Source organism: Aegilops tauschii, chromosome 5 (assembly GCF_002575655.3).
Source record: "Aegilops tauschii subsp. strangulata cultivar AL8/78 chromosome 5, Aet v6.0, whole genome shotgun sequence".
Taxonomy (NCBI): domain Eukaryota; kingdom Viridiplantae; phylum Streptophyta; class Magnoliopsida; order Poales; family Poaceae; genus Aegilops; species Aegilops tauschii.
In genome coordinates this window covers 25,863,268-25,888,452 of record NC_053039.3, presented here as the reverse complement: position 1 = coordinate 25,888,452, position 25,185 = coordinate 25,863,268, and the positions used below count along the sequence as shown (strand labels likewise).

The 25,185-nt window shown below is 45.0% G+C and overlaps 1 pseudogene; it reads right to left on the bottom strand.

Moving 5' to 3' along the window:
* Positions 1-2,534: 2,534 nt before the first annotated feature.
* LOC141022282 (SNF2 domain-containing protein CLASSY 4-like) lies at positions 2,535-3,025 on the bottom strand (annotated as a pseudogene).
* Positions 3,026-25,185: the final 22,160 nt, after the last annotated feature.

Below are 25,185 nucleotides of genomic sequence, written 5' to 3'. Positions count from 1 at the left end.
GGGTACTCACCACATCATCTCCCGATCAGTGGGTTGGGCCAAGGACCCCCGTGGCGGTTCACTAATGAGCCACTTCGGGCAGCACATGACATATACGAGGAAGATTCCACAAGACTCGATGATCAAGATAAGGACTCCTAACAACCAATGTACCCGTCTAGGACTCTTGTTATCCTAGGCCTCCGGTACATTATATAAGCCGAGACCAGGCTAGTCGATACACAACATCTCACATTCATCATCATCATTCCCCCTTGGGTGTAGACCACAACTTATGATCTCGAGGTACATCAACTCTCTACTTTGATACACCCATAATATAAGCAAGAGCAGGACGTAGGGTTTTACCCATTGATCATATCTCATAGCTTGCCCCCCCCCCCTACCCGAGCTTATTGGTTTTGACACCGACATTGGTGCTTTCACTGAGAGTTCCGCTGTGTGGCTGAAAGAAGGATAAATGGGACCATCGGTCAACGACTTAGATCTTCATGACGTGGCTTCGGTGCCCAAATCTCTAGTTAGCAGATCATACCTCCTCCATCGAGGGTTGAGGCATGATAAGCTTTCATCAACATCAACTAGGATCTATCACGGGAGAATCATCCATGGAGCTGGGGGTCTCAATGTCAACATTGTTCTTAGGCAACCGTGCAGCTTTTCAGGATAGTGGTTTCGTGTTTGTCATCCCTGCCACCTCGAGTGTCGCTTTGACAATTGCTTTGGTGGAATTGTGCAGAATTGAGTCTAGAACAAACCTCTAAAATTTCATTGTGTTCCAATGAACGAATCTCCGGTAATCTCCGATATACTGGAGCGTTGTCGAATCTTGGTCGGAATCAAGATGTGTTTAGGGCGAGGAGTATAGAGTCCAGCGGGGACATGCTTTGGAATATCCAACCGTTCTTTGGCTACGGAATTTTTATACCGACCTACTCTCAACATTCCAGCTCGATCCGACCGTTCAAACTCCGGGTCGAGTCTGAGGAGTGCATCAATTTTCGGAGATTTCTGCATCTACGCGATATTGGACATACTTTCTGAAGGATTTTTTTCATAGAGTATTTTGTGTTATTCTCAAACACTTGGCCACAAATTTTATAGGCTTTTTCGAGGTAATCTTCACCGTCGCGTTCGTGTCAAACCAGCCCGACAACATTCCTCCAGGGCTGCCCACTTGCGCTAGATAGATCATCGCTTCATCGAACCGAGGTCAACCTCATTGTATCATCACCTTGGTGAGCCGACCAAGAGTTCGGCATGGTGAAGGCTAAATAATCACCAATCGTCGCCCCACGAATTACACGGGGTGGGGACACTATCATCGCCACACAGTTACTTCATCAACCTGGCATCGACCGCGTCACAAATTTTGACATGCGTTGGCATCAGCATGTCGCCTCTTCTTCAAGCCAACATCCAACACGCCGACCTGCTTCGAATCATCAACTTACATGGAGGCTTTGACACCTCGGCTGGACCGGGGGCTTCGAATCGTCAGGTGACCGTGTCGCTTCTTCTTCAAGCCAACATACAACACGGCGACCTGCTTTGACTCATTAGCTGACCGTGCCGGCTCTTCTTCAAGACAACATTCAAAATGCCAGAATTTTAAAGAAGTACATGGAATTTACACATTTTGAAAAGCACCACTTCATTTTTAGAAAAGTGGATGATACATTTTGACCAAAATAAAGCTAAACTTTTTTTCCAGGTTGTTCTCATGCAGGAGCCAGGTCCATTGCCTGGGTATTCCTTTTCCATCTCCCGACGATAGACAATGGGGAACTCGAGTCAGGCTCTCAGCACCTTCTACGCACATTGTAGATTGAAGTGTAGCAGCTGTTGTTGGGAAGGATGAAAAAGTGTGAAGCACACATGACATACATCAAACATTGTATTGATGCCTTTTAAAAATAACAAAAACAAACAAAATAGACTGATGGAATATGATATCGGTATACATGACATACATACTATCAAGACATGCCAGCAGACCCCTTAGGTCTGAGGCATCCAGCCTGTTCTATCCCCGATTGAAAAATAATACACTTGTGAATTTGGAAATGAATAGAGATCCACCATAACAAATATAAAGCGAGAACATTAGAAATGTCAACACAGGATGAGAGCGCCTGATCGCTTATAGGGTTAGACTTGTGCGAGGCTAGCTATAGCTATGGGCTAGTGCATGGAGTGTGTGTGTGCACTCCTTAAGGCATGAACAATGGAAGCCCCTAAATGGTGCTGCCCCATCTTCCAGATAGATACAAAATTTGTAGGGCTGCCATTTTCAAATTTTTAACCCAAAGGAGGCGTACCACATATACGATCACAATTTAGAATTTCTATTTTCAATACCTTGCAAATAGTTTTAATTCTTTTGTTGAAGAATCCAAAAATTCAGAATTTGATAGAACGCGTGCTTGTCCACAAATGATATAAAAGGATAAGTACCACAAACAAATATGGGAATTACAATAATCTGATCTTAGAAGCTTCCACTTACCAGTGGTCTATACGTTCTATTGTCACTATGATGGGAGTACATTCACAAAAATCTCTTTCAGATTTTCATCTTCTGTCATTTGTTCCAAAATCCTATCAATGGAAATAAATTCTGATGACGGGTTGCACTCCGCCGGCTGTGGCTCACTTGAAAACAACAATTGGACATTTGCTCCTTCTTAGCTTGTATAGCATATTTGCCCTTCTCTTGTGTTCTTTCTGAGATTAGATTGTATGTATGGACAATCTTTTGCTGACCAATTCGATATGCACGTCCCATCGCCTACCTTCGGACAGAAGGGTTCCACACAACATTGAGGGGCACCGCACGCGATGCTCCAAAGAGGGTAATACCTTCTCCACACACCTTGGTTGTTGCAAGCATCACCTTGGCCTCGCTTTCCATATAATTGAAGTCCACCATCAAGGCCTTGTGGGTTTTAACGGAGACATTTCCACTCATATACAAGAGCTCGTTGCGTTTAGTCCAATTGAACTCTTTCCTCGGCTGTTCCATGATCAAGTCCAATGGTTCAAGAAACTGGCTAAACACAAGCACTCGCTCTTTTAAAGCTTCACTACTGGAATTTTCGTCTTTGCCGAGTGCTAGGATCTTTGTCGAGTGCAATATGTTACGCAGTCGGCAATAGTATCTTTGCCAAGTTCATACCAAAGAAGTACTTGGCATAAATCAAAACTCGGCAAACAGGTACTTAGCCGAGTATAGTCAACGAAACGTTCGGTAAAACAACAAAACTCGGCAACCGGGGTGTTGCCGAGTGCTAAACTCGGAAAAAGGGGGTCTTTGCCGAGTGTCCCACTCGGCAAAAGGGGGTCTTAGCTACAATGCATTGTTTTGGCTGTAGCAGTTGCATACGACCTCGGATGAAGATGCTTCAAAAATCAAAGTTGTTCATTTTGATGAGACTGATAATTTTATGTTGGCAACTTTTATATTTCAGGCCATATTATTTACACTTTTTCCCATGAAAAATTTGGTCTCAAATGACCAACGCAATGACCATATTCATTCCATGGTTTATGATAATGTGGTGAACTTGGGCATATAGGTGAATCCTTCCATTACAAACAATGTTGCCAAACAGTGTTTTGAACTTTTTGTCAGAAAATATCATTTTCAATTTTCTAAGTATCAAATGTGTATTTTTTGTGAGGCAATTACAAAATCCTGGGTGCAAAATAGTTCTATCCTAATTTTCACATGAAGTAGGCCATATTTGATGGAAAACTACCAAGTGTTATAGATTTTCTAGGTCTCTAGTTACTTTCACACATTTAAATGACTTTATGCTGATTTCCCGAAAGTAATTCAATTTGAACTGCAATTGTGTGATAGCTCTGTCCTAAAAATTAGCAAACAACATATTTAGGTACACAAGTATTCATTAAATGGAAGAACCACTTATAGTTTGGAAATGTTCAACTCCTTGCTATAAATAGTCCTGCCGGTCATGTTGAACCCTTTAAAAAATGAAAGAAAATGAATAAAAGTTCATAAACTGCAATCCTTTCGCATGGACTCATTTTATGTGTACTATTTGTGAGGAAAAATGCCTAACTTACATTACGACAATTTTGAAAAAAAAATCCTTCACAAAATGGGCTATGAGTTTCAAGCCAAACAATTAAGGTGAGGACTATATTCATTGCATAGTTTATGATAATGTGGTGAACTTGGATATATCGGTGCATATTGGCAATGCAAACAATGTTGCCAAATAGAGTTTTCATCTTTTTATACAATAAAATCATTTTCTATTTTCTATGTGTAAAAAATGGGTATTTTTTGTGAAGCAAGTACAAAAACCACGATGCAAATTGGTACCACTCTAATTTTCACATAAAGTAGACCGCATGTACTGGACAATTCCCAAGTTCTATAAATTTTCTAGATCTCTAGTTACTTCCGCACATTTCAATGACTTTATGTTGATTTCCTGAAAGTAATTCAAATTTGAACTTTAAGTGTGTGATAGCTCTGTCCTCAAAATTAACAAAACACATGTTTAGGTACACAACTAGTCATTATGTGGAAGAACCACTTAGAGCTTTGAGAGATTCGACCCCTTCTCATGAATAGCCATGCCGGCCATTTTGACCCCGTTTTGAATGAAAGAATACAAGTTCACAAAATGCAATCCTTTCGCATGGAATCCTTTTATGTGTATTAGTTGCGAGGAAAAATGCCGAACTTTCAATATGACAATTTTGAATAAAAAATCCTTTACAAAATGGGCTATCGTGTACGGACATTCATGACTTTCATGTCAAATGACCAAGGTGATCGCCATATTCACTGCATAGTTTATTGTAATGTGCACACATTTGACACGTACCATTACAAACAATGTTGCCAAATAGATTTTCTACCTGTTTTGTACAACAAAATTATTTACTATTTTCTAAATGTAAAAAATGTGTATCTTTTGTGAAGCAAGTACAAAAAATAGGATGCAAAATGGCTCCACTCCAATTTTCACATAAAGTAGACAATATTTGATGACAATTCCCAAGTTTTTGGTTCATTTGCAATATTTCTATTTTTTTGGTATTTATGAGATGTTACACTCGGTAAAAGTCATGCCTTTACTGATTGGCAAAGAGAAAGCACACTCTCGACCAATCACAGGAAATCACATGGATGGATCACGTGGCAGCTTTCCATCTAGCTATATCTCACCGTGCCTTCCCCTCTCTCTCTCCTTATCTCCTCCATGTCAATCACAACCACGAACACCTCCTCTCTCTTTATTCTCTATCTTCTCACACCAAGCACATCTCACTGTTCACCACTGGCCACCGGAGAAGAGCAGAAGACCAGCGACGTGGGCGGCGCCCTGTGCAGCGTGCTCTTCGGCCAGCTCCTCGTGACGCTGGCCGAGTTCAACCTCGAGCATGGCAGTGGCCTGGACATCTACGGCATCTCGGAGATCAAAGGCTTCAACTCGTTATGCGGCTTGCCGGCGTGATGCGTGTGTGTTGTCTACAATTGTACCTGCGTGTGCTATGTTGGCATGTTGATGCATGCATGCCAGTTTATTGTGTATTGATGTATGCATGTGGCTCGGCTGGCATGATGGGCGTATATGCTTTGGATTAGAAGCTCACCGGCTGATATGTGCGTGTGTACTGATGCGCTGAGCACCTAGACAAAAATAGGTAGAGCCGTCCGTTGTCTTGAGCCTGACCTACCGCAAGCGCGACAAGCTCCAGCCATCAGCGCCGGCGCCGGTGTCTTTTTGTTCTACAAAAAAGTTTTACCGAGTGCAACACTCGGCAAAACATTGACACCTAGCAAACTGACTGTTTTCCTCCTTTTTAGTGTTGGCGCCGCATCCTCGCGGCGCCGCTCTTCTTCTACCTCGAGCTGACTCCCACAACTCTCTCTCTTGTATCACACAAGAACACACACTTCACCGTGGAGAAAGCCAGCTTTGCTATGTTGCTCCCGGTGAGAACACACATGCTACATTGTTTTCTCCGGCCCTCACGGCCTTAACACTTTTCATTAACTCAATGCAGGTATATATACACCAAGGGTTGGACACGCCCACTAACCCGGCCATCACGCTTGGCCACTAACCAACTAATTTGCTCCATGCACTAACAACCCACCGCATGCACGCCCACGTCCCCTACATGCGCAGCGTCCTCTCAACAGCTACACGATCTGGACATGCAGCTAACAAACTTGACCACATCTAATACTAGGACCTCTTCTCAAGGCCAGAACAGACTTGCTGATCCACTCGGCTGGACTCCTACTGGCCGCTGGCTCTTATCCTTGTGCAGCCGCTTCACACGGCACTTTGGTACCTCGCCTGTTCGCCGCCTCACACGGCAATAGCATCTCACCATGCACGCTTTCCAGCCTCCATCGCGCCTTGCCGCATCTCACGGTGTTGCCGTATCGCACAGCAGCCCGACATCTCGACATCTTCGCGCACTCAACCGAAGCATCTGCGGCTAGCTACTCGCCTACTCCTAGACCATGCTACATGCATAACGAAAGGAAACTATGCTGATACATGAACATGACAAGATTAAACCTAACATTTAGTTCTCCGTTAGTTATGTTTTACGAAGTTTAAACCTTTGCCGAGCACGATGAAAACACTCGACAAACTTGTTGCAGAGAGTCTAACAAATGGTTCTTGGAAAACTTCTGTTTGATGGAAGGGGGTATGCTGGGAGTCCTTTGCCGAGTACAACACTCGGCAAAACCTTTGCCGAGTTTTTTAGGCACTCGGTAAAGGCGCTGATTCCAGTAGTGCTTGACATAGACACATGACCTCATAAAGAAACCTCGTCTTAACTCCTTCACTTGGCATCAGTTACAACTTCTCCAACGGAAGCTCGTCCGCAATTGATGTTACTTCTATTGACAACTTTTGCATGCCGGCGACGAGGGGCGGATGTACGGACGCAAGAGAGATCTTGTATTCTGAATCGAAACTGTCGTGCTTATTGACAATGTCCATGACTAGAGGTACTCACCACGTCATCTCCCGACCAGTGGGTTGGGCCAAGGACCCCCATGGCGGTTCACTAATGGGCCACTTCGGGCAGCACATGGCATATACAAGGAAGATTCCACAAGACTTGATGATCAAGAGAAGGACTCCTCTCCACCAATGTACCCATCTAGGACTCTTGTTATCCTAGGCCTCTGGTACGTTATATAAGCCGAGGCTAGGCTAGTCGATACACAACATCTCACATTCATCATCATCATAATCATTACCCCTAGGGTGTAGACCACAACTTAATATAAGCAAGATCAACTCTCTACTTTGATACACCCATAATATAAGCAAGATCAGGACGTAGGGTATTACCTCCTCAAAGAGGGTCCGAACCTGGGTAAAAACATCGTGTCCCTTGTCTCTTTTGACCCATTGATCATATCTCGTAGCTCGCCCCCCCCCTATCCGAGGTCTACTGGTTTCACACCAACATTCGTGCTTTCATTGATAGTTCCGCTATGTGATCGAAAAAAGGATGAATGGTACCATCGGTCAACGACTTAGATCTTCATGGCGTGACTTCCATGCCCAAATCTCTAGTTAGCGGATCGTACCTCCTCCATCGAGAGTTAAGGCATGATAAGCTTTCATCAACATCAACTCCGATCTATCATGGGAGAATCATCCATGGAGCTCGGGGGCTCAATGTCAACATTGTTCTCAAGCAACCGTGCTGGTTTTCTGGACAGTGGTTTCGCGTTCGCCGTCCCTGCCACCTCGAGTGTCGCTTTGACGATTGCTTTGGTGGAATTGTGCGAAATTGATTCTAGAACAAACCTGTAAAATTCCATTGTGTTCCAATGGACGAATCTCTGATATACCTGAGCGCTGTCGAATCTGGACAGGAATCTAGATGAGATAGAGCGAGGAGTACAACGTCTAGCTGGGACATTCTTTGGAATATCCAACCGTTCATTGTCTATGGAATTTTTATATCGACCACCCCTCAAAATTTTAGCTAGAACCGACAGTTCAAACTCCGGGTCGAGTCCGAGGAGTGCATCAATTTCTGATATTTCTGCATGAACGTGCTATTGGACATCCTTTCTCGAGGAATTTTTTTCTTAGAGTATTGTGTGTTGTTCTCAAACACATGCCCACAAATTTTAAATCCTTTTTCAAGGTAATCTTCACCGTCGCGTTGGTGTCAAACCAGCACGACAACGTTGCTCCAGGGCTGCCGACCTACCCTAGATAGATCATCGCTTCATCGAGCCGAGGTCAACCTCATTGGATCATCACCTTGGTGAGGCGACCAAGAGTTCGGCATCACGAAGGCTAAATCATCACCAATATGATCGCCCCACGAATTACACAGGGCGGGTACACTATCATCGCCATGCAGTTACTTCATCAACCTGGCATCGACCGCATCAAAATTTTTGACATGTGTCGGCATCAGCATGTCGCCTCTTCTTCAAGCCAACATCCAACACGCCGACCTGCTTCGAATCGTCAGCTGACATGGAGGCTTTGACACCTTGGCTGGACCCGGGGGTTCAACTCGTCAAGTGACCGTGTCGCTTCTTCTTCAAGCCAACATACAACATGCCGACCTACTTCGACTCGTTAGCTGACCGTGCCACCTCTTCTTCAAGACAACATCCACAAAGCCAAAATTTCAAAGACGTACATGGAATTTACACATTTTGAAAAGCACGACTTCATTTTTAGAAAAGTGGATGATACATTTTGACCAAAAAAAGCTAAACTTTTTCTTCGGGTTGTTGTCGTGCAGGAGTCGGGTCCATTGTTCGGGTATTTATTTTCCATCTCCCGACAACAGACAACGGGCAACTCGAGTCAGGCTCTCAGCACGTTTTATGCACATTGTAGATTGAAGTGTAGCAATATTTTTGGGAAGGATGAGAAAGTGTGAAGCACACATGACATACATCAAACATTTTATTGATGCCTTCTAAAAAGAACAAAAACAAACAAATTAGACTGATGGAATATGATACCGGTATACATGACATACATACTATCAAGACATGCCAGCAGACCCCTTAGGTCTGAGGCATCCAGCCTGTTCTATCCCTGATTGAAAAATAATACACTTGTGAATTTGGAAATGAACAGAGATCGACCATAACAAATATAAAGCGAGCACATTAGAAATGTCAACACAAGATGAGAGCGTCTGATCCCTTATATGGTCACACTTGTGCGAGGCTAGATATAGCTATGGGCTGGTGCATGGAGTGTGTGTGTGCACTCCTTATGACATGAACAATGGAAGCACCTGAATGGTGCTGCCCCATCTTCCAGACAGATATAAACATTGTAGGGCTGCCATTTTCAAAAATATTCACCCAAAGGAGGCGTACCACATATACGATCACAATTTAGAACTTCTATTTTCAATACCTTGCAAATAATTTTACTTTTTTTGTTGAAGAATCCATAAATTCAGAATTTGATAGAACGCGTGCTTGTCCACAAATGATATAAAAGGATAAGTACCACAAACAAATATGGGAATTGCAACATTCTGATCTTAGAAGTGTCGGTGTACAAAAGTAGGGTCCCTCTTTGTACCCCTTGCACTACCAAAAAAACACTTCCGTGATGATACGTGTTTGTTACAGTAGGTCACGTTTTCTGATGCATAGACATCCATGACAGATTTATGACAGAATCAAGATAGTCATACATGTGCTGTCGTAGAAGTGTTCCATGAAATTACCAAAATTATCATCACGGAAGTGTCCACTTCCATGACGATAAATCGCGCGTCACAGAAGTGCTTTCGTCAAGGGTGACCGACACGTGGCATCCACCGTAACGGAACGCCGTTAAGCTATCGGGTCCGGTTTTGGATCCGATAACCCGTTAACAGCCCCGACCAATGGAGATTTTCCACGTGTAAAATAATCATTGGCTGGAGGAAACACGTGTCAGCTCCGTGTTCGCACAGGTGTCACTCATCCAATGGGCGAGATGCGCCTATGTTATGTTAAAACGTGGACCGTCCCAAAAGTGGCCCATAAAGTTTAAATGGGCCGGCCCAACTAAAGGCCCACAAGATTTTGCGGACCATAATGGGCCGGCCCAGCTAAAGGCCCACAAGATTTTGCGGGCCATAATGGGCCGGCCCAGGTAAAGGCCCCCAAGAATTTTGCGGGCTATAATGGGCTGGCCCAGGTGAAGGCCCACAAGATTTTTGTGGACCATAATGGGCCGGCCCAGCTAAAGGCCCACGTGATTTCGCCGACATTAATGGGCCTGCCCAGCTGTAGGCCCACAAGATTTTGAGGACCCTAGTAAGCCGGCCCATTAACTGGCTGCCATGTTTTGGGCCAAATGCCGGCCCATATTTGATCCGGTCCATTAATGGCCTGCCACGTTCTGGGCCTAATAATGGCACATATGAGATCCGGCCCGTTAAAAGCCTACCATGTTCTGGGCCAAATTACGGCCCAGATCAGGTCCGGCCCTTTAAGAGGCTTTGGGCTAAAATATGGCCCATATCAGATTGGGCCCGTCAACTGGACGCTACGCTTTAGGGCTCATTTGCTAAAGGCCCATTTAGTAATTCGGCCTAATATTAGTTTCGGCCTATTAAGGGCCCGTTTAACATTTCGGCCCTATATTAATTTCGGCCAGTTAAAAGCCCGTCATATAGTTGGGCCTAACTACGGCCCAGTTTGCATCCGGCCTGCTCGCAGCCGATAATCTGATTGGGCCAAACAAGGACCGAGAAAATTTTGGCTTGTTATAAGCCCATGATTTGATTGGCGCATTCATGGGCCGGGGTCTATTTCGGCCTGCTGCCGGCCCGTGAGCTGTTCGGCACGTTTCAGGCCCAACCTACTTTTCAGCCTCCTAAAGGACCATTGAGTTTTCTTGGGAAAATAGGGCCGGCGGTTTACTGCCAGAATCTACCAGTGGGCCAGTTTACATTTAGGCCTGTTAACGGACCAAGATGATGGGGCCCATGATGCGGATCATACATGGTGATTTGCATGACGGCCCGATTATGTACCATAATTTTACGGTTTGGCCGGTTTACTATGAAGACATGATATATATACAGTAAAATAACAGCAGCATCATGAATAAGAAAAAAACCTAGACTATACAATAAAGAAATTACGGCATATTATATCCACTGGGCATCAAAGTTCGCCACTATGATAATAAAGCACAAGTAGACAACAGATTACATACACTGGGCATCAAAGATCGCCACCAGTGCAACTAAACACGCCGACAAAATAATATTCAAAACAGACAGCACTTCAATAGAGTTCAAGAAAGGTTAGCCCTGCTCGGGAGCTGCAGCGCAAGCAGCTGAGCAAGCTGGTGAGACTTCACTTGTTCGACACTTATATCCTCCTCACTCTGAAAGATAGACAAGCAGACAGATGACAGGTTTTGCACATACAAGTATCAGTGCTGACAATTCATCACATTTCTTACTGACGAATAAAGTGACACAGTTTAAAATAGCATTAACACAATATGGTATTGTTCAGGTCAAGACATGGCAGGAAATGACATTGTGAAGGAGTTGGCAGCTTCACGACACCACTGGATTATAGATCAAGAACTCATAAGTATCAATGGTTAGTGTGCTGTTAATTTATCCCATTTCAGATTGGCAAAATAAGATCACTTGCTCTGTATAGTTTAATTTACATGGTATGCAGAAGGAACTTGGTTGTACAACTGAAAACTTAAATTGAGAAGGATAAACTTTTGTTTATGAACTGGAGTACATAATAAACTTTAAACATGCAATTTGATGCAAACACAAAAAATAAACAGCTGTTGCAGTCATGCCTAACCAAATATACACAACAAAGTTTGAAGGCTTGAGAAGGACAAATTTACATTATTGGTGAAGGCGGGCTCTATAAAGCCCTTGTCCATGCTGATGGGGGGGGGGGGCAATTCAACAAGTTTACCATAGAATCTTCTTCATAAGCATTGCCTTTATTCTACATTTTGTTAAGAGTAAATATAGATGTGACAATATTAGAAAAAATGGAGAATATTTAAGATAAGATGTGGAGTGATGCTACATAACCAAGTAGCTATAAATGTAAGTAGAGTGATACAGGCAAAAGGTACAACCAAGAGCAATGCAGAGCTAAACTTCTTCAGTACCATCGTTGTTATCCAACCTTATGGTAAGAGTAAATATAGATCTTATGTGTAGAAAATGGAGGGCAAAGGAAAATACGCTGCAGAGTGATGGTACATGAACAACTACCTGTCAATATAAGTACACTGATAAAGGACAGCAGGTACTTACAAGAGCAATGCAGAGCTAAAAAATTTCATTGGCATTGGATATTACACTAATGTAATCATTCATATAGATCAGATAATTTGAGCGAACAATTGATAAGCAAGCTATCATGCATATTGCTGTCACATAATGAACCAAGTATGTATGCAAGTACCGTGATACAGGACAAAAGGTACTAACAGGAGCAAAGCAGCGGGCAGCATATTTGCGATATCCTGTCGTTCTTTTCAAACCGGAATTCTTTTTCGAGCAGATTTCCTGCATAAAAGATCCGTAAGGCACATGCGGAAAAGTAGAATTCTGAATTGTCATGCGATATCATAGACAGTACCTCATCCTCGGAACGAGACCAGTGCATAACAAGGTTTTTCCATTCAATATCTTCTAAATTTAGCACAGGAGACTTCACCAGAAATTCGTTTATAGACTTTCCATCAAAGTGTGATTTCCTCAGGTAACACCGATACTACTGCAATGCTTCCTTGAAATGCGCAAGCAAGCTTTGCTCGTCATGACTATCCAGATTGACCCTCGCCTACAACAATGTAATGGAAATAATTGATGTGTTCAATCAGCAGAAAATAGGAAAATAATCACCATGAATAATAGCACTTACACGTAAGTGGGACAGGAAGATGTGAAAATGGTGTTTGTCTTCACTAGAATCTTCCCATGATGGGAATATATGCACGTAGTCCCTAACAACATTGAAAGCATTGTCTTTTAAATTGGGAATAACTGGAATGGGGTTCCAATCTGCAGGAATTGGCCGTCTCTGCAGTTCAGATAGGTCTTCGGCCGGTGGACTTGCTGTACTTTTTGCTGGAGTGGGATTTTTCTGTGGTACGGCTGGTGCTATGGCAACTGAAATCGGCATACCTTTTGCTAGAGTGCAGGTCCTGTGTGGTGCGACTAGTGGTGTGGCCAGTGAAGTATGGGTACAGTCTGCTGGAGTCAGTCCTACGTTTTGTGTCACTGGTTGTACAGCCAATTTAAGTGGGGTGTTGTCTAATTTCTCTGGCACAACCATGTTTTTCAAGGACTTTTCTGGTGCTCTTTGAGGTTCGGCAATCACCCTCTTCCTTTTTGATGTCTGATGCACAAGAACAACATTTGAGTGGAAAAACATGGTATGATGACTGATGGAATATGTATTCATAATGGATGGGCATGGCATCTCGACATATATGATGAGTAAACTAAGCATATGGCGGTGCAACAAAGTAGAAGAAATGCAAGACAACATATGCAAGATATGCGCAATCAATAAAACCTTGCCAAATTAGAACAGGCACCTTGATGGGTGAACAGGACATGCCATCTGCCTTTGACTCCTCGAGGTTAGAATAGTCATTAGGATCATATTCTGAACAAGAATCAACAGGTGGTGAGCGTATGAGTTTCATTGCATCCAGAATGGCACTCAATGCCTTGGTGCCAATTTTGTAAGTCATTGTGGTGTTTAGCTTCAAGAGTGGACTGCTGCTAGTGCGACACAAAGCAGCTACATAGATCATAGTGTAGATATAACGGGAAAACCGTAAGCATCAGGGTGAAATCAGCAAAGTGGAACTTTCTGGAATATATGTGCTAGTATTGTCGGTACGGCTAGAAAGCCTTCGGATACCAGCTCTCTTCAACTGAAGGTGCGGTACTGTTAATATCAGTGTAACTCTCAAAGGCGACACAGCTCCCTGCATTTCCTTGCTATTCTTATAGGATTCAAGTGGGCAGGCCACTACAAATCATATTCCCATGTTTACAAAATGCTACGAATCAAAGAGGCCCAACGAGTTCAAAGTGTCCATACCAACTGACCGTATAGACTTCTACACTGCAAATGTCCCTGCTCATATTCACTACAAGGAACATACTGTACTACTAGCATACTCCCTCCATTCCAAAATATAAGTCTTGGTAGAGATTTCCCCTATGGATCACATAGAGAGTGTAGATTCACTCATTTTGCTCCATATGTAGTCCATGGTGGAATCTATACAAAGACTTGTATTTAGGAACGAAGAGAGTACTTATTAAAGAAGAACGGAAGAGGAACATGGTAAAGAAGAGCAAGCAGATTTTGGATAATAAAATGTTCGTTGCGCAGTGCCCACACATGATGAACCAGAGCGCATTAAGAAAGCAACTCCCTGCTGTCTCTCTATATGTGGTGCACGTGCTTTTTCGAAAGTAAAGTAGGGACATTAGCTAACCAATTAAATGTTATCTGTTTTAGTAATATCAGCATCATATCAGATTCGTACTTGAGCAACAAGTTTGGAATTATGAGTGGCACGTTGTTTAGCTTGATGGATTCAGGAGCAGTGCTAAGCAGGTACGATGATGGTACTGAATATAAAGGCATGTCTGCATGTGGGTCAGTCGACCATTTCAGGCGGTTGGATGAAGATCCTACGTCTCCTAACCCTTCTTCTTCCTCGTCTCTGATTCTTCCCATACAGAACACCGCACGGGCCGCCGGCCGGACCATCGGCCTCCACCGCCTGTGTTCCTCCGCCACCCCCACCCGCGTCGAGTTTTCTTCGTTCGGCGAGGCCCCACCACCGCCCCCAACAACCAAAGTCCCCACCCGAGCCCCTTCGTTCGCACCGGCGAACTCCGGCGAGCTCCGAAAAATCGACTAACCCAATTTTGAAATTTAGTCTACTATGATTTAACTAGTGTGGAATATAAAAGGCAAAAACCATAAGCATTGGGAGCATAGTGTTGAGTGTGCCATGGCGGATCTGATGGTGCAAACCGGACAAAAGCAACTTCGCAACCAATGTTTTCTCTCAACTAGCAAGTAAGTGATGGACAAGAAATCAGAGTAAAGCAGTGGCGATCTATTTTCTTGCTGCGATAAATAAGCTGAGCAGATACGAAAGAGTACCGCCTCTGGTGCGGCGCCGTGTAGGCATCTGCTGAGAATTTGACGGTGTTGCGGTAGCGATGGCTGTCGGCGGCATGGAAGCAGATGTAGGAGGGTAGACGGTGGCGGCTGGGCGCGGTGGATGAGACGGTCATAGGAGCGGTGCCGGCAAGGTGGACGACGGCGGGGATGAAGCGAGAGGACGGGACGCAAGGATCCCGGTCCGAAGCCGTGGATGAGAGAGGTCGATCTCTTGTCATGGACGGCGGCGTCGGGGTATCAGCTCCGGCATGGTGGAGGAGGACGGTGGTGGATGGGGTGGCGGACGGAGGAGGCTGGGGTGGAGAGGGTGTTTTGGCGCCCACAGAGTACGAATGGGGAAATGGAGGTGGAGAGGAAGGGGGGAACCATGTCTTCAGGGCGCGCTTGTCTCAAATGCGAGGAAATTTACAAACTTAGCCCCCGTTTCAAATTTCCTACATCACAGCAGTATTAGTCGGTTGGGGATAGGACGGTAATCTCGCATACACCAAATATTTGCCGACGAGAGTTTATTTTTGGCACCCACCGTGTATGAATCGGGGAGGGAGTCGATTTCGGCCGAGGACACACTGTGTTTTGGCGCCCACCGTGTATGAATCCGGGTGAGAGGCGGTTATGTCATGTTTGAGTGAAATTACAAACCTACCCCTATCGAAACCTCCAGAAATCGAGCAGATAGGCTTTGCGTGGCAGGGATAGGTAGTAGTAATTTCCATCTCGCAGATTTTCGTTTCGGGCAATTACTGCGACTTTCCCCGCTTCGTTCAAATTTTGCAGAGTGCACGTTTACCGTGCCAACTCAATTCGAATCCCATTTGTATTCTATTTTTTTCGGGGGGGGGGTCCATTTTCGATTGGAATAAAATTCTATATACATCATTTTTTAATATATACTTTCAAAAGCACGACAAAGAATTCTGCTCCTTTATATGTATAATATGATTTACAAATACAATGATCTCAAAATCATAAGGTTGAATTCAAAAAATTAAACCAAATTATGTTCTACTAAAATGTATGGATCAGTAATATCTACATATTAAATAACATAGATCCGTGTGAATTCATATGAGTATGCATGTTTGATAGGTCAATTTTGGTTCGAGTATGGATTACATGTATCATCATCTTGAATTCAAATATTTGAATCCCTTTTATGTTCACTCCTTTCATGCCCATCTCTCTCGCATGCATGCTCCTTCATGTAGCTATCACTCTCTTTTCTCCAGCTCACCCGCACGCTCACTTCATGTTTCTCCTATCCTCGCAAACATGGTCTCTCGACGTCTCCCTTGAGAAGGGTCACACTCTCCCTATCATTATACATTACACGGTTTTCATTATCTCTCACGTCTCTACCGTTCTCTCGTATCACCAGGTACCTAAGCTTTCTTTTTCACCGCTACACACACAGTCTCCACTCGTCTTTCACTTTGTCTTTCTCTCTATGGGATTCTCTCACACACCCTATATGTCTCTAGATATGAATCATACAACTAAAATTACTCTCTCTCTCTCTCTCTCTCTCTCTCCTGTAGACACAACATTTGTTGCGGTCTCCTTTTCGTCTCCATCCCAGACTGACATTATTCATTTGTTTACTGATCAGACAAACTCCCCCCTCTCTCTCTCTCACACACACACACAACTCCTGCTTCCACTCCCCTTCCCAACTACCATCTCTCTCTCACACACAAAACTCTCGCTTTCGCACCCCCGTCTCGTATTTCTCTCACAAACATTTATCGACTAGCCTCTAGATAGGTTTATACACCCACACACTCGTGCTTCCACTATCGCATACATGTCTCTCTCTCGCTCCTTGTATCTATGTAGATTTCTCTTCCCTTCTTGAGACACGCCCTCTCGATCGTGCACCCACACAGTATCGCCTCATTTTAAGCCCATACCTCTCGCACACACACTCTTTGTGTCTTTCTCACACATGAACTCCGTCCTCCTCCTCTCTCCCTCTCTCTCTCACACACATGAGCTTTTTGCAACAGCTAGCAAGATGCCCATGCGTTGCACGGAACATGAAGATGCATTTATATGCATGAGTAGTTTATCTTGTCGGAGAAAAGGATGAACAAGGGAAGGCCTTATTTGCAAGTGTGGAGAGGGGTGTGGGTATCTTTTTGCAAAATTGCCATAGTTTCCTTCCTATCTGTCAGATATAGATCAGACGGCCTATATTGCAGGATGGCAAGCACACGGTCATCACCGACTATGCTTTTTATAATAGTAGGGATAAAAAACAAAGTTGGTGATGATGGTGGGCTTGCCATCCTGCAATATAGGTCGTCCGATTTATATCTGACGGATAGGAACGAAACTATGGCAATTTACCCGCACCCCTCTCCACATTTGCAGATAAGGCATTCCCTCGTTCATCCTTTTCTCCCACAAGATCTTGATGTTCCGTGCAACGCACGGGCATCTTTCTAGTAAGAGTAGAAATTAGACATATACCACTTCTCGAATCTTGAAACCAACAACATTCCTCCCTTATCTCATCAAAACCGCCAAAGGAATATATTTTGAGTGAAACATAACATTTTATTAGTGATATACGTATTCAAAACTAGACTTTTTTTTCTATCAAATCGGTGAATATGTATTAATCTACTCAGATCGTGTGGCTATGCATTGGCACATTGCTAGTAGTTATTATAATTTTGTGGACACCAGACAAACGGTGGAGTACATATACGAAGAGAAGAGGCGCACGCACGCAGTCGGTCTCTCGCTGTCTCGCACACATGAGTGTTACGTAAAGGCAACGTTAACAAATAAATCCTAAAACCCTATGTGCACGATTGCTGCATTCGCGGGTACCAGGTACATGGTGGAGCGCACCTTTGTAGGAATATTCAGCTCGCGTGATAATTTGATCCGTATGAGTTGATGGTCGGGACCACAGGTGAACGACTTGGAGGCGATGGCTCGCTAGTTGCCATAGATCGAGTAGCCACGTTTAAAATATCATATTTAGCGGGGTTAAGAGTTCCGATTTTCAATGGCGTGTTATAAGTACTAAGTACTCCCTCTGTCCCAAAATATAAGAACGTTTTTAACACTACACTAATGTAAAAAACGTTCTTATATTATGGGACGGAAGGAGTAGTTTTTAGAACGATTGGTATGGAGCGAAAATGGAATTCATAGTACTACCTACTACGTACCTCCTTGGCGTATGGTTGTATGGGTTTATGTTGCGAGATGTTGAACCTGGTAGTTCTAGGGCAAATACTATGTTTAGATTTAGATGTTGGTTTTCAGTAATGAACATCGGAAGGGGGAAACCCTTCTTTGATTAAAAAACTACTACCTCCGTTCTGGTTTACTAGTCCCCATCGTTTTTGGGTCAAAGTTTGTCCACGAATTTTACTTGTAAAATGTGAATGGAAAACGAGATTTTGTTATACGCAAACAAAATAGGACCGGAGGGAGTGATTGCTCTGACACGGACGCGACCTCTCATAGCGCAGGCATTGAACCGGCGCGCCGGCCAAGAGGGCCCCACTCGCTGCAGGCCCGGCTGAACACGCCTCCTCGCCGCATGCAACCGGCATCAGACAGCCCCGCCGGCCTTCATTGAATCCACGCGTGTGCTGGCAACACGTGCTTCCGCAAGCCGGCCGGCATTTTAGAACACAAAAAGTGACCAAAATATAATTAATTACACATGGTCTTGACTTGTTGTGCTCGCACTGGTAGCAGGAACTAGAGGCTTTTCTTTATTCATAAATCTCCTCAACATTTTTGTGGCTTTGAAGTGAATCGTGGTTGTGGACATTATGTATGAATGTGGAGATATCTGTGAACATGAGTTTGATGTGGAAGTTGACTTGGAATGTCGGGCTTGCACGTGAACTATACCATGTCCAATGCCTCGTCTGTTATTGTTTGGAAAGTAATTGCTGTTATTACATGACCCGAAAAAAAAAATTGTGCCACATTAGTAGATGCACGGTCATCACAACAGGCATGCTGACTGGATAAACATTTGAACCTAGCTACTATGAAGGAAATTTTGTATTGACAACAATTTTAGATAGCAGGAGACGCCTAGCCTGCTCTGCCTCTGCTAGCTTATTTCTGGCTTCTTCCATCTCTTCATTGGCATGGGTGAAGAGAGCATCTGATTGCTCTTTTCGCTTCTTCAGGAACTCGATCAGCTACATTCTCAAGGGCTGCTGCACGCTTTCTTTCAGCCTTTACTAGAGCCACGAGGACACGAAGAGCTCACGACTCCACCTAGCTTGTGTGTAATCCAGCATCATCTGGGAATTTGCACCTTGTGTCTAATCCATCATTATTAGGGAACTGGCACCTTGTGTGTAATCCAGCCTCATTCTGGAAACATGATCTCGAGGTTGACCATACTTCCCTCCTCGCAGGAACTTCATCCTGACATGAAGTTACTTATTTTTTAGATAATTACTCAGAGCAACCCAGATCCATTTAGTAGAAGCCAGATAAACATAATTGGGAGAAGTGAATTCAAAAGGAAAAAATATAAAAACAGACTACAAGGTGAGAACACCCACTTCCTACATTGAGCTAAAAACGAAAGCATTAGGACGATTAAGAATCTTCTTATGACACATCGAAGGACACGAGGCTTAAGAGAAACAGAAACTACAACATATACACATTGAAGAACACGAGGCTAAACGAAAGTAATTGAAAGGGTGTTACTTACCAAAGCTCGTTTTACAGGTTCGGTGCAGCTCCTTTTTAACTTGCCACGCTCCTTGAAGATGTCCCCAATATCCCGTGTTTGGTCTTCATTGCTCCTCTGCATGTTCACACTCGTGGTTTTAAAATCTCAACATGGCAAGAAAAATATACTACTAGTAATACTCGCGCATCTTGTGGGCAACATTAAAGCACTCGTCTGCCATGTTAGAGCATCTCCAACAGAATCGCAACGCGCGGCGCTTTAAAAAAGCGTTTACAGTGCTGAGATCGAGAAGTAGAGATAGAGAGTAGAGGATAGTTCTCAGCATAGATAGATAAAAAAATAGATTATTCAACTACTCCTCGTCGTCCGACTCCTCCTCGGACGTCTGACTGTAGGCGTGAAGATACCGATCGTCGTCAGATTCCCATAGCGACGCTGCTCCTGTAGGAGATATGCCCTAGAGGCAATAATAAATGTTATTGATTATCTCCCTGTTCATAATTATGTTTATGTTCCATGCTATAACTGCTGTGGTTCCCGAGCCCGTATATCCATAAAGGCTCTGGGGAGAACCCATATGCACGTGTGGAATAATAAACGATAAAATGTATTTCTAGTCATGCCTCTAAGACTAGCTCAAGTGTTGCATGATGATTATGTTTTCCCAATCATGGGCATGTCTATGCCAAGCAACTTTGAGGGCACAATGTCAGGAAGGACATTTGTGTTGAATCGACCCGAATTGATGTTATGCTATGAGATACATTCGTCACAAGTTTATTGGTACATAACACAGAGATGGTTAACGTTTGCATGATTCCTTAGACCATGAGAGTATCGAGTTTATTCATGCTTGCTTCATGAACTTTGGGGTTTGTTAAACGTCATCCGTAATGGGTGGCTATTACGGCGGCTTACGGGTTCATGGAAAAGTGTGTCAAGTAACTTGATAGCTCAAGATTGGGATTTGCTCCTCCAACGATGGAGAGATATCTCTGGGCCCTCTCGGTGTTACGGTATCCATCATCGTCTGGCCAGACACTTTGTGATTTGATCACAGGGATGCCGGAACACGATAACGAGAAAAGAGAACAATACCGGTAACGAGGTAACTAGCATAGTGGACAAGTTGTTGATCCACGGGAATGCCAACATGTCTCAGCTCGGGTATTTGTAACATATCGCGAAGCAACAGGAATAGCACACGGCAACTGGAGCTTCACTCGAATATTTATTCGTGTGGGTATAGGGGTCAATATGGGTGTCCACGGCTCCGATGTTGATCATTGATCGGAAGGGGTTCCGGGTCATGTTTATACTTCACCGAACCTATAGGGTCACACGCTTAAGGGTCATCTATCTGCTGAATACTAGACAGGGAGTCTGAGAGAAAATCACCGAAAAAGTTTCGGACACCAAAAAGTTTCGGACAGCGGAATCGTACCGCAGAGAGAGGTCATCGGATAAGTTTCGATGATACCGAAAAGTTGTTTCGGGATACACCATTAAGTCAAATTGGTTTCGGCACATGCCTGATAATTCTTGGAGGATGCCAGAATCATTCTGGAAGCTTTTTGGAATTTTCTGAGATAAAAACCGGAAATGTTCCGGAGCTGCCGGAGCCACTTCAGATGCGTTTCGCAGATGAAAATCACTAAAACCGGAATTGTTTCGGAACGCGTTGAAAATCATTTTACTGGGTAATGGAAATGTTCTTAGCCCACATAAATATTTTCAGTTCGATGAGACGCTGAAAAATGTCGTCGTGAATAGTGAAAATCAGCTTTATGGTTACTTTATGGAAAGCCACCTTTTGGGGCTTTGCTCCAAAAGATCTTGGGGATGACATGGATGGATAGGAGCCATTTTTTGGGCCCCTCATGGGGGTGTGGCCGGCCACATGGGGTATCCCCCCTTGGGGACCCTCTTGTTCCTTGGTTTCACTCCTAGGTCCTTGTGGAAGGACTTCATTCATGTGCATTTTGGGTTTTTTGTGAAACTACCCTACCCCCTTGGGATTTCCTATAAATAGAGGTGGAGGGGCAGCCCTCCACACTCATCCCTTGCTCTCATACACATGCCATGCATTATCTGGCTTCTTCTCTCCCTCCCACGAAAAGAGTTTCGTAGAGCCGTAAGGCTGTCTGGGTTCCGGCAGGAACTAGTTCTGGACGGCGAAGCCCTGCCGGATAGATGACACCGTATGTGTGCAACTCTGTAGAGAGATCGTAGTTTCGGTCTTAGTTCGTGAGTGCCTCCCGAAGGGCTGTCCGTGTGACCGTCCGAGTTTCGAAGGTCCTCCCGAAGGGCTGTCCGAGTGACCGTTCGAGTTTCGAAGGTCCTCCCGAAGGGCTGTCCGCGACACCGTCCGGGGGGCTGTTCGACCGCCTCCCGGAGGGCTGTCTGAGGAGTAGATGAGGGTATACATCCTCGCGGTTGGGAGGTTGTAAATCCTAGCTGCGGGGATCTGCACCGCCGATCGTCATCGACTCTACTTCCCGCTGCGCTACGAGTCGGTAACGAAAAAGATCAAACCATGTATGCAGTCTCCATAGTGGTCCTGGGCTGGTGCGTAGGTCAGAATTTTTTTGTTTTTTGCTGCGTTCCCCTACAGCTCCTAGCCTCATGTTGAATTGAGCGTCCTCTTTTCGCCTAAGCTTGTCCTCACGATAGGTGGCTCGCTCCGCCCTCCTCGTATCCCTCTCCGCCCTCCTTTGCTCATAGAACTCGCGCTCGTTGATGATGTCCTGCGGGAAGCATTGGCGCCACAGCGCCATGGCTTCCTCGTCCATCTCGGTGATGCCGAGACGGTGCTCCTACCTCCGGTTGTCGCGACGATCCTCGTCGGTGATAAGCCGCGGCAGAGGCGCGAGCTCCTGTGCCCGCTCCCCTGTCGGCACGTTGGGGAAGTTCAATGTTCTATGAGGCCACCGGAGGCGCCACGCCGCAGCGTCGTACGCGCGGGCGGCCTCGTTGGCGGTGTCGAAATTGCCGAGTCCGAGGCGCATCCCGCGTAACTGCATCTCGGCGGAGAAGCCACCGGAGGGGCGCGCGCGAACGCCGCGGTATCCCCAAGTTTCCCGGCGACGCGGCGGCATCGTGGCGCGGCGGCGGCGAGGCGAGAAAGAGCGGGGAGAGAGCGGTGGCAAGGCACAGAGCGGGGAGAGAGCGGTGGCAAGGCACAGAGCGGTGGGAGGGCGCTGGATTTTATAAAGCATGCCAGACACTGCGCGCCAAAACTAGAGCACGCCCGGCCGCTTTTCCCCCCGCGCGCGCAATCCTTTCCCGACGTCTCTGCTATCTCTACTCTCTTATCTACTGTTATATTTATTTTATATTTAATATTTATCTCTACTTATCTACTCTCTATTTTTTGTCTACTTTTTCCCTACTCTTATAAAAAAGGGAGTTGGTGATGATGGTGTTCCTGCCATCTGATTGGTATCCGACGGATAGGAAGGAAACTGTGGCAATTTTGCAAAAAGATACCCACACCCCTCTCCGCATTTGCAAATAAGGCATTCCCTCATTCATCCTTTTCTCCCACAAGATAAACTACTCATACAAATGCATCTTGATGCGTGCAACGCTTGGGCATCTTGCTAGTTCTAAAAAACTATCCATCATTTGCCACACTATTGGTTGCAGATGAAATACCTACCCAAGCACAGCGCGATACAGGAGCGACACAGAATTACAAGCTGATATTCTGTTGGACAATGGAGGCTATAACCAATTACTTTTACGGGAACAATAGCACCTAGGAAATTTGAAGGGTAGGTATGAACAAAATTGGAACTGCACATGTACTGCTAAGTGATTCAATACACACATTACCAAACGAGGAGGAGAAGGATGGTCGCGGCGGCCTCTGTGAGTCATGGTCGGCAACGGGAGTCAGTTCATTGTCCACGACGGTGGTGCTTCTGCGCTTGGCGTCCGCATCCGGGAAGAAGATCCGAGACTGTGGAAGACGGTGCCAGGGAAGAGGCTCCGTGTACGACGACGACGGTGGACCGGCTCCAGTGCGGCGTTGATACGTCTCCAACGTATCTATAATTTATGAAGTATTCATGCTATTATATTATCCATCTTAGATTTTTTATATGCATTTATATGCTATTTTATATGATTTTTGGGACTAACCTATTAACCTAGAGCCCAGTGCCAGTTTCTGTTTTCTCCTTGTTTTTCAGTTTTGCATAAAAGGAATACCAAACGGAGTCCAATTGACTTGCCAATTTTTGATGATTTTTTATGGACCAAAAGAAGACCACGGAGCATCGGAGTTGGGCCAGAAGAGTCCCGGGCTGCCCACGAGGGTGGGCGGCGCGCCCACCCCCTGGGCGCGTGGGCCTGCCTCGTGGACAGCTCGGGCACCTCCTTGACGTGAGACCGATGCCAAAAATTCCTATCAGTACAGAAACCTCGGAAAATTAACCTAGATCGGAAGTTCCACCGCCGCAAGCCTCTGTAGCCATGAGAAATCAATCTAGGCCCTCTCCGGCACCCTGCCGGAGGGGGCCATCATCACCGGAGGCCATGGAGGAGGATCCCAGAGGGGCCATCATCACCATGAAGGCCAAGGACCAGAGGGGGAAGGCCATGGAGGAGGAAGCACAAGGGGAGAACCTCTCCTCCTCTCTCTTGGTGGCACCGGAGTGCCATCGAGAGGGGAATCATCGCCGCGGTGATCGTCTTCATCAACATCACCATCCTCATCTCTTTTACGCGGTCCACTCTCCCGCACCCCGCTGTAATCCCTACTTGAACATGGTGCTTTATGCCACATATTATGATCCAATGATGTGTTGCCATCCTATGATGTTTTGAGTAGATATCCTTTGTCTTTGGGTTGATTGATGATCTAGATTGGTACGAGTTGTATGTTTTATTTTGGTGCTGTCCTATTGTGCCCTCCATGTCGCGCAAGCGTGAGGGATTCCCGCTGTAGGGTGTTGCAATACATTCATAATTCGCTTATAGTGGGTTGCTTGAGTGACAAAAGCATCAACCCGAGTAAGGGGGTTGTTGCGTATGGGATAAAGGGGACTTGATATGTTAATGCTATGGTTGGGTTTTACCTTAATGATCTTTAGTAGTTGCGATGCTTGCTAGAGTTCCAATCATAAGTGCATATGATCCAAGTAGAGAAAGTATGTTAGCTTATGCCTCTCCCTCATATTAAATTGCAATGACGACTATCGGTCTTGTTAACAATTGCCTAGGACAATTCCGCACACCGACCCATCATTATTCCACACCC